The following is an 11702-nucleotide window of genomic DNA, read 5'->3' on the forward strand; positions in this document are numbered from 1 at the left end:
ATATATTGGTCAGACATAAAAATGAGACTAAGAGACATGGACAAGAGTGTGGTGGTTATGGGGGGAGGTGAGGGGAGGAGGGAGAGGGGGAGGGGGAGGGGGTGGAGCACAAAGAAAACTAGATAGAAGGTGATGGAGGACAATCTCACTTTAGGTGATGGGTATGTAACATAATTAAATGACAAGATAACCTGGACATATTTTCTTTGAATATATGTACCCTAATTTAGTGATGTCATCCCATTAAAATTATTAAAAATTTATTTATAAAAAAGAAAAATAAAAAATAAATTGTTTGCCATGTATGGCTCCATTTCATCTGAGATTTTATTAAAATTTAAATATTGTTAAAGTGAAATTCAGATTTTTAGTTGAGGAGTCACTAAAGATATGCACCACACATAGTACTAAAAATATGTCATCACCAAGAATCGTGGAAATGTCACTGCATTTATTTACTGCTTGCATCAAGAAGCTATATTTTAAATCTTTAAGTTTAAAGAGTAATGTGAAATAAATCCTTGAAGACTACTGCTAGAAATGAGATTCATGCTCTTTTACGACAAATTTAGACTTTCTCATGGTAGGATTTGAACTAGAAAACAAAAGGGAAAGGTGAGTAAGCAGATTTTTGTTAAAAAAAAAAGGTGGGCATGTTTTTCAGCTTGGAGATAAGCCAAAAGACTAGCAGCTATATTCATCCTTGGTTGAACAAGACGTAGTATTGGAGCCCACAAGCTGAGAACAGTGGATCATACAACAGGGAGAGCAAGGCAGAATCACAGATAATTAGAATTCCTGTAGGCTTTATCTACAGGTCTGCAAAATACAATAATTAAGCTGTGACTATGAAAACATGTCACTTTGATGTTTTGAAGAAAATGCAAACTAGTTAAAAATTACCCAGTTTCAAAAACAATCACTTAAAATCTTTTAAATAATACATAGAATAGGTATTTGACTACCGTGATTTTTTTAAATCACTGCAATCAAAGCCAGGACTAATTTAATTTGCATTAAAAAGTATCATCGATTTACTTACTGACTTGCATTTGTCCAAAAATTTTCTAGACCAAACACAAAACAAAACAAAACAAAACAAAAAAACAGGAAATAAAATATATTAATACCTCAATGTTTTAAAATATCAAGATCTATCTGTACATGTAATACATGGAATTGTCATCCTTAAAATAAATTCATGTTTGCCCTGGCCGGTTGGCTCAGCGGTAGAGCGTCGGCCTGGCGTGCGGGGGACCCGGGTTCAATTCCTGGCCAGGGCACATAGGAGAAGCGCCCATTTGCTTCTCCACCCCTCACCCTCCTTCCTCTCTGTCTCTCTCTTCCCCTCCCGCAGCCAAGGCTCCATTGGAGCAAACATGGCCCGGGCACCAGGGATGGCTCCTTGGCCTCTGCCCCAGGCGCTAGAGTGGCTCTGGTCGCGGCAGAGCGACGCCCCGGAGGGGCAGAGCATCGCCCCCTGGTGGGCAGAGCTTCGCCCCTGGTGGGCGTGCCGGATGGATCCCGGTCCCGCGCATGTGGGAGTCTGTCTGGCTGTCTCTCCCCATTTCCCCCTTCAGAAAAATACAAAAGAAAAAAACAAAAGAAAACAAAACAAAACAAAACAAAAATAAATTCATGTTTAACATAGTTGAAAGTTCAAGACTTTTGTTAATAGAATTCAACAAAAGAATATGCTCATAAATACTTTAATAATTTCATTTTTAGAAACTGACAATGAATTCAATCTAAAAATGAAAGGGAAAAATTAAACCTTTCAAAATATGCTTCTACTTATTTTTTCACTAAACTTTTTTATTAAGTTTATTGACCTGACATTAGTTAATAATCTTACATAAGTTTTATGTATACAAGTCTGTAATATATCATCTGTATGTTGCACTAGGTGTTCACCAGGCAACGTCTAGTTTCCTTCTGTCATCTTAAATTTGATCTCCTTTTTAGCCTCCTTGTCCACCCCCACCACATTCTTTCCCTCTGTAACTGCTGTTCTTTTGTCTTTACCTATGAGTTTGTTTGCTTTGTTTTGTTCCTTTTTTTCTGTCTCTTTAATATCAACCTATGAATGAAGTCATATGGTTTTTAATCTTTCCCATCTTACTTATTTCATTTAGCATACTTTCAAGAAGAAGTGGTATGGTACATATACACAATGGAATACTGTTCAGCCATAATAAAGGATGAAATCATGTTATTTGTGACAACAGAGATGGATCTTGAAAATATAATGCCTCTCCTTTTAAGTGATATTGTGAGTCTGATTTAGTTAACTTGATATGAGAAGAACAATGGAAAAGACACCCGAGCTTTTAACATATGCCTTTGCAGAGCAGGGAGAATCAGCAATGTGACAAAGGCAGAATGTTTAATGCTTTTTATTTGCTGGATTAAAGTAGTTATGCAAACTTTAAAATTTATTTTAGAATGAACCATTCATAGATTTATAATTGTGTGTGTGTTTAATATATAAAACAAAACAAATAATCATTAATGGCATTTGTCAGGAAAGAGGAAACAAAAAGTTTGGTTAAGCTCAAGTAAAATGTTTGCATTTATTTGTTTTAATTTGTGAAGAGTGACTGAGCATTTATATTTCTTCTTTTTTTCTTTTTTTTAATTTAGTGAGAGGAGAGGAAGCAGAGTAACAGACTCCTGCATGTACCCTGATCAGGATTCAGCCAGCAAGCCCGCTACAGGGCAATGCTATGCCCATCTGAGTTGTTGCATTGTTGCTCAGCAACTGAACTCTTCTTAGTGCGTGAGGCAAAAGCCATGGAGCCATCCTCAACACCCAGGGCCAACTTCCCTCAATCGAGCCATGTCTGTGGTGGTGGGGGTGGGTGGGTATGGGAGGGAGAGAGAAAGACATGGGAGGGGAAGAGTGGAGAAGCAGATGGGTGCTTTTCCTGTGTGCTCTGGCAGGAAATTGAAGCCAATGTTCTACCACTGAGCCAATTGGTCAGGGTGAACTTTTATATTCCATAGAAATTACAATGATAAAGTCTGCAAATTCTACTATTGACATATTTTTGGAATCTTATACACTAAGTATCATAAAATCATAAAAATTTCAAGTTACAAGTAACTTTAGATGCAACCTAATAGAGTAGTTTTCAAACTTTATGGACATGCCTCAGGAATTACTGGAAGGAGTGGGAAGAAAATTCTAAAAAAGTGGAGCTTTGGGATTCAAACCATGGGAACCAACAATTCTATCCTTATTTATTTTATATATTGGTATTTTATGTACTTTTAATTTAAAAATGATTTTCTAGTGTTAACATTTTTAAAAAATTCTAATCCATTTAAACTCTTAATTTTAATATTTTTTTTTACAGAGATAGAGTGACAGAGAGATGGACAGATATAGACAGACAGACAGAAAGGGTCAACTCCTTTAATTTTAAATATAAGAATACTAATGCTTGCCTGACCGGGCAGTGGCACATTTGGAGAGAGTGCCAGCCTGGGATGCAGGGGACCCAAGTTCCGAACCCTGAGGTCGCCAGCTTGAATACGGGCTCATCTGGGTTCAGTGTGGGTTCACCAGCTTGAGTGAGTGAACATAGACATGACCCCATAGTTGCTGGCTTGAACCCAAAGGTCATTGGCTTGAAGCCCAAGGTTAGTGGCTTGAGCCTAAAGATCGCTGACTTGAAGGCCAAGTTTGCTGGCTTGAGCCTAAAGGTCACTGGCTTGAAGGCCAAGTTTGCTGGCTTGAGCAAGGGGTCACTCGCTCTGCTCTACCCCTCAATCAAGACACATATCAGAAATAAATCAATGAACAACTAAGGTGCCGCAACTATGAGTTGATGCTTCTCATCTCTCTCACTTCCTGTTTGTCTCACTCTCTCTTGCTAAACAACAACAACAACAACAACAAAACAAATACTGATGCTTAGTGAGGTGAAATTAGTATAGAAGAACATCCAACTTCAAACTGGCTACTTTAACCCAGCAATGAATTAATATTTTATTCTTAAGTTGCAATTTTAGTTATCTAGTTAAAAAGATAAATTACCTTGCATGTGAACATAATTTTAATAAACTTATTGTGGCTCCCCATGCTTTCAACCAACCAACAAGAACTATTGACTTACGTGTATAGTTATGAGTTTTGAGATGCATGTTGGTAAAGCAAAAGAAACATAAATTTTTGTCTCCAATAAATCTAGGTTGGTTGAGTTGCAATTCTACCACTTACTAGGTGTATACTTTATGCACAATGGTTAAATTTTTGGGATTCATTTTACTCATCTAGAAAATGAGAATAATAATACCATCTTTCAAATGGGGTTGCTTAGAGAATTAAATAAAATATACAGAAGTACTTTGCAATGTCTGCCATGAATTTGGTTGTCAATAAATGTTTTCTTTTTGATCCTTCTTTCTGTCTCTTTTGAATTTGTGTTTACACAAGTTTGCAGATGCAAATATATTTATAGATATTGATATATTAAAATATAATTAAATAAAATATATTTTTAATATATCTATATTTATAAATATATCTATACTTCTCAAATTTAAACGTGCTTTGTCTACATACAAGTAATTCAGATCCATCAATAAATAGCAATGTGCAGGGAAGTCCATGAGATTATTTTGGTTGTTAATGTTTCACATTTCACAGTCAAGTTTAGAATAATTAATACTTTCCATTACAACATTTAAAATGATCTTAAGCTAAGAAATAAATACTCTGCATAACACAAATATGACTAGAATTTTACTTTGTGTGTTTGATAATTAGACTACCTGTTTTGTGAATGTTACCCACTATTCAGTTTTATTTTTGTGCTATAATGATAGATACACATAAGTTAAAATGAAGAAACCTTGAAGGAAAGGACAGCTCTTTTTAATAATCAGACTTTTCAGTTTATTCTGAATCCTTATCCTGCTTCTTTCTATTCGTTCTCCTTGTGCTGAAAATATAGTACTAATTTTAAAATAAATTATGTATAAAATACTTCTAACAGAGTTTCTTTATTCTTCACTCTTATGCTTAACTATCGGCAGGTATTACACATCATTTAATAACTAGCTATAGTAAAACAACTGCCTGGTTTCAATGCTTAAAAACAGTTTGCGATTCTTACCCTCTGGTGTCATCTATTGGTCAGATGTTAAAATTACAGGTACTCTTTATATGAATATTCTCAAAAGTACTTGCCTTCTCAATTTCACTTTTCTATGGTAATACTGTTTAATTGTATTGGTTCAAATTAGGTTTTTTAACTTATAAATGTTTAATAGGTTGTTTAAACCTCTAGCCTACTATTATTCATAAATTGTCTAATTGAGTGAGAAATTGAATTACAATTTTGAACTCAATGAAATCTGTCAGACATTACATAAACTTGTCATTTTTTTTCTCCATATCATGTAGAAAAATGCAATTCAAATAAAACAATGTATCTTTGAGTATTAGGTATAAATAGAAAATATTCTTACTTTGAATTTCTGTATAACTGTCATTTTGTGTGTTAAAATACCTTTGTTTTATGCATCCCTTGACTTAAATCAAAAGAAACTACTATTAAGTTGTAACGAGTCCAAAAATGATAAAAGAAGAATCACTCATTACAAACGTAAAAATTGTTCATTACACATATTTCAATATATCAATAGTTTTCCAGTGCTGGAACAACTCAATAGAATAACAAAATTTTTTGAAGAAATGCTTTTGAAGAGATTGAGTATGTGTAATAGTTCTTTTTATCATGCTCTTTTATATTCTTTTCTTTTTTTCTTTTTTTTTGGTAAAGCTTTCAGAGAAAGGCTACAGTACATGGAAATCAGAAATAAAATAAACTTGTTACAGATGATGTATTGTATTTCAGAAAAACCTGATAGATCACTATGTTGTTATATGGCTCAAGAATTGTTATTATTAGTTATGTTGAAATAAAATTGCATTTTCTCTAGTACTTACAATATACTGCTTTATGTTTTTATATTCAGTATTCAGAATACCTACTTCTTTGTTTTATAGCCTTAACTTTTCCAAATATATCACTGGTTCAACAGATGAATTAATCAAATAGTAAGCTCTGGATGAAGGTGAATTTAGATCCCTAAATTTTGTTCACTTATATAGTTCTCCTGGTTTTATATAATTTCTGAGCTGGTCTAAATAAAACTAAAAAATATAATGTAGTTTTTCCTTGCACAAAATATATTAGTCATTTTATTCTCATTCAATTCCTCTATTTCAAAGTCAGTCATTGCTTATTCTGTTTATTTTACTTGGTTGAGAGATAACATATTGTGTTATCAGGTCTAAGAAACTGGTTTCATTACCCTTGGTCACTCAACAGATTAATATATAGAGAAACAAGATTCCAGTGGGTGGAGAGCAATAGGTATCCTATAAGAAAACAATTAGTAAACTGTGGTAAGCTCACTAAGGAAGTCACTCTTATACCTTTTTTTTATTAAAATAAAGGGATAACTATTTCAATTCTACTCTCTTCAATTTTCTCTGTCTCTATTAGCTGGTACTTTAGTTACTGTTCATTTAATATCTTACTCTAAGGAGTACAATTTACTTGAGGTCATTTATTATAGGTTTCCAAATGTAATTCTGACACTATCTAGAATTAGCTCAAATTTCACAGGTTAAAGGCACAGTCCTCCAACAGACACTTTTCACTTCAGACACCAGCCGGAGGCTCCAGGGTTACCAGGTCCCTTGAACTTCTGCCAAACTGGCTTCAAATTTAAGAATTCCCACTACCCTTTAAGTTTTCTTTGTTTCTGATAGATACATGAGTTTACCAGAACTTCCAACTGCCCTTTTGCTGTTCTGCTTGTCTATCTGACCCCACCCTTACTTACTGGACTATCGTCCCTGAAGCAGAAAAGTTCTAGAAAGCTGATCGACCGCCCCAAGGAGAGGCTTTCCAGGAAGCCAAAATTGTAAAACTGCACAAGGCAGCATACCAGAACTGCTGACTCAAAGCACACTTCCTCAAGGCTCTCCCCTACCCTATAAAATTTTGCCTCAGAGTCTCTTTTGGTGCCCTTCTCCCCCGAGAAGTGCCCGGCAGGGTTCCTTTCTTCCTTTCAATAAAAGCCTGTTACTCTGATCTTTTCGAACTCCCATGGATTCCAACAGTTTGTTTGTTTGTTTTTAGGAAAGAAGAAGAATTTATTTATTTATATTCATTTTTTATGTTTCAATTACACTTTGCATTCAATATTATTCTATATGCATTTCATATGCACAGTAAAGTGGCTGGAAAGTCACATACTTTACAGAATTGTCACCCCGGCTGCCTCAAGTACTCACCTGGCACATACATATTTACCTCAATATTACTGACTATATTTCCTATGCTGTAATCTACATCTCTGTGACTATTTTGTGACTACCAATTTGTACTGCTTAATCCCTTCACCTTCTTCACTCAGTCTCCCAAGCCCTTCCCTTCTGACAGCTGTCAGTCTGTTCTCTGTATCTAAGAATTTGTTTCAGTTTTGTTTGATAATTTGCTAGGTAAATCACAGAACTCAGGAACACACTATAATTGCTATTACAGTTTTATTATAAAGATTGCAAGTCAGGACCAGTGAAGTTTAGAGACACATAGGGTGAGATCTAGGAAGGGCCTCAAAGTAAATAAAGCTTTTCTGTCCTCGGAAAACATCACCCTTCTAGAATATTGATATGTATCACCAATTAGGAAGTTGACCTAAACTTTAAGTGTCCAAGGTTTTTATTGGCATTTTAACACATAAACATAATTGCTTGAATCATTTGCCATGTGATTGAACTCAATTTTTATCTCCTCTTTTCTTTCTTAAGTTTAGAAGATCAGGATGATAGCACCTGGTTCAAAGTCCCAAACCTCTAATTACATGGCTGGTTTTTCCAGCTCTAGCAGCCCTTAGTCTGAAACTATATGGAAGGCCAGAATGAGTGAACTTGTTATCAGAAATGCAAGTGTGGACCATAGGACTTAATATGAAAAATAAAGACTTCTTATTCCGAAAATTCTAAAATTTAGTACTCCCTTCCAGGGGAAAATAACTAAATCCTTTATTATAAAATATTTTTCTACCAGTATGTTTCCTGTATCTCTGAGTTTGTTTTGTTTTGTTTGTTCATTTATTTTGTTTTTAATTTCTACATATAAGTGAAATTATACAGTATTGCTTTTCTCTCTGACTTATTTCACTTAACATAATACTATCTTGGTCAATTCTGTTGTCACAAATAGCAAGATTTCATTCTTTTTATGGTTTAGTAATTATATATATATAATATATAGTACTCTCTCTCTCTCTCTCTCTCTCTCTATATATATATATATATATATATATATATATATATATATATATATATATATATATATATAGTAACACACATATGTATGTGTATGTTTTCTTTAGCCATTCATCTATTGATAGACACTTAAGTTGCTTCCATATCTTGGCTATTATAAATAATTGTTGCAATAAATAATCTTTTTGGATCAGTGATTAGAAGTAGAACTGCTAGATTGTATGGTAGTTCTAGGTTTAATTTTTTAATAGAAACAGTGCTATTTTATTAAAATACTAAGTTTATTTCACATGTATATTTTTATCTCCTTACCATTTCCATTTGTCTGACCCCTTACTACTACCATGTCCTATCACAACATTCCATACCAAGCAAAAAGTGGAGTTTCCTCTTTAAAAACTAAACAAGCATTTTGGACAACATGCTTGGCAATGGAATCTAGACAACCTTTATCAGACATGGCAGAGAAAGTTCACACTCTGCATTATAACAGATAGAAATCAACTGTTAGAAATAAAATAAGATTAAAAATTTTAACAAACTGTTTGTTTATTTATTTATTATTATTTTTTGTATTTTTCTGAAGGGAGAAGTGAGGGTGGGGGCAGACAGACAGAATCCTGCATGTACCCAATTGGGATTCACCTGGCATGCCCAACAGGGGGCGATGTTCGGCCCATCTGGGGTGTTGATCCATTGCAACAGGAGCCATTCAAGCACTGGGGATGGGAACCATAGAGCCATCCTCAGTGCCTGGGTCAACTTTGCTCCAATGAAGCCTTGGCTGTGGAAAGGGAAGAGAGAGACAGAGAGAAAGGAGAGGGGGAAGGGTGGAGAAGCAGATTGGCACATCTCCTGTGTTCCCTGGCCGGAAATTGAACCCAGGACTTCCAGATGCTAAGCCAATGCTCTACCATTGAGCCAACCGCTAGGGCCTCTTTATTTTCTTAAAATGACTTCCTCCACTGCCAGAACTCTTAAATAACTTCCTCGTCTGTCATCCGGAAGCACTTCATAAAATAATTGATGAATTTGGCTTCTGCTTTGGGAAGAAAATCACCATTTTCTATACTTGCTTGCAATTTTCCTTTAATGTCTTCTACAGAACTAGGTCCTTTTGGTGTCTTTTAAAGTTTTCCCCGTTTTTTGAAAGATTCTTGACATTTTGATCTTAGTGTTAATAGTTTTGAGTTATTTTTTATCTGGTCTGATTTTTGTGCACTTCTGGCTGGAATATATCATTTAGATTTCTTTACTGGAGCTTTTCCTTCAGCTTCCTTACCCTGAGAATCATCATTTTCATTAGCAACAAGTTTTATTATTATATTTGTGTGTGTGTGTGGGAACTTGTTACTACTTCCACGGGGCGGAATGCTTTCCAGATATATTTATACTTAGGAGTTTCACATTCTCCTCCTCTTCATCTTCTGACTTGGCATCTTCTGCCATAGCTAAGTGCTGTCCGCTAACCACACTGAAACACACTTCACCCATAAGACCAAAGCCACCAAGGGAAACCGTTGGCTCTACAGATATTTTCAAAGTTATCAGTGTTCCTTTAATTGTACTGCCTTCATAATTCATTGTCTCTGCTGAAACGAGGTGCAATTCATCTTTTGCACCAGTTCCTAAACCAACTGTTCATAAAGATGATTGGTGCTTGTTTTCATCATTATCTACTTTAAAGAGAAAAATCTTTATTAGCCTTCAGTTCACAACCAAAAAGATAGTTCTGTGGCTTCAGGGAACTCATGTCCATGTCCACCAAACCTTCCATGGGGTGGTGACAGAAATTTAGATGGGAGAGAAAGCAGATGGAGATAAATGACTTTCGTTATGCGAACAATGCACAGGATGGAATTGCACCAGGAACTATTTTTAATTTTTGAAGAACCTCCACATTCTTCTCCACAGTGGCTGCACCATTTTACATTTCCATCAGCCGTGCATGAAAATCCTTACCAACATTTGTTTTTTGCTTTTTGATAATAGCAATTCTGTCTGTTAGAGGATATATATTGGTTTTTATTTGCATTTCCCTAATAATTAGGAATGTTGAATATCTTTTAATGTAACTCTTGGCCATCTGTATATTTTCTTTGGAAAAATGTCTCTTCAAGTCCTTTGCTTATTTTTAAAAATAAGATTTGTAAATTCTTTACATATTTTGAATATTAACCCCTTATCAAGTATATTATTTACAAATATCTTCTTCCATTAAGTAGGTTGCCTTTTTATTTTGTTGATGGTTTCCTTTACTGTGGAAGAGATTTTTAGTTTAATGTAAATCTGTTTGTTTATTATTGTTTTTGTTGCCTTCTCAGAGGAGTCTGTTCCAAATAAATATTACGAATACTGATGGGAAAAAAATGTACTGCCTATGTTTTCTTCTAGGAGTTTATGGTCTCAAGTTTTATTTTTATACTTTTTTGTATTTTTCTGAAGTGAGAATTAGGGAGGCAAATACAGACTCCCATATGCACTCAACAAGGATCCACATGGCATGCCCATTAGAGGGCAATGCTCTGTCCATCTAGGGCATTGCTCCATTGCAACTGGAGCCATTCTAGTGCCTAAGGCAGAGGCCATGAAGCCTTCCTCAGTGCCTGGGCCAACTTTGCTATGGAAGGAGAATAGAAAGACAAAGAGAAAGGAGATGGGACAGGGTGGAGAAGCAGATGGGCACTTCTGTGTGCCCTGGTTGAGAATTGAACCTGGGACTTCCACAGGCCGGGCTGATGTGCTACTGCTGAGCCAACTGGCCAGGGTGGTTTCAAGTTTAACATTCAAGTCTTTACTCCATTTTAAATTATTTTTTGGTAGTGTGCAAAATAGTAGTCCAATTTCATTCTTTTGCATGTAGCTGTCCAGTTTTCCCAACACCATTTACTGAAAAGACTGTTTTTCCCCATTGTATAGTCTTACCTCTTTTACATTATTAATTATTCATGGGTTATTTTTGAGGAGGCCTCTATTTTTCTTAATTGATCTGTATGTCTGTTTTTGTACCAGTACCTTACTGTTTTGATTACTACAGCTTGTAGCATAGTTTGAAATCAGGGAATGTGATACTTCTGTCTTTGTATTTCTTTCTCAAGATTGCTTTAGGCTCTTTAGGGTTATTTGTGGGTCCATACATTTTAGAATTCTTTGCTCTAGCTCTGTTAAATATACTATTATTATTTTAATGGGCATTGCATTGAATCTGTAGATTGCTTTAGTATGGGCATTTTAACAATGTTAATTCTTTCAATCCTTGAGTGTGGCGGCATAATTTTCTAATAATTTGTGTTCAATTTCTTTCATCCATGTCTTATAGTCTCCAAATTATAGGTCTTGTATTTTCTTGTTTAAATTTATTCTTAAGACCTGGCCAGTAGCTCAGTGA

General features: G+C 35.0%; 1 pseudogene; it reads right to left on the bottom strand.

Annotated features, from left to right (window-relative positions):
• Window positions 1–9253: 9253 nt before the first annotated feature.
• On the bottom strand, window positions 9254–10091 carry LOC136385720 (nucleophosmin pseudogene; annotated as a pseudogene).
• Between the last annotated feature and the right edge of the window lie 1611 nt (window positions 10092–11702).

This window comes from Saccopteryx leptura, chromosome X (genome assembly GCF_036850995.1).
Source record: "Saccopteryx leptura isolate mSacLep1 chromosome X, mSacLep1_pri_phased_curated, whole genome shotgun sequence".
Taxonomy (NCBI): domain Eukaryota; kingdom Metazoa; phylum Chordata; class Mammalia; order Chiroptera; family Emballonuridae; genus Saccopteryx; species Saccopteryx leptura.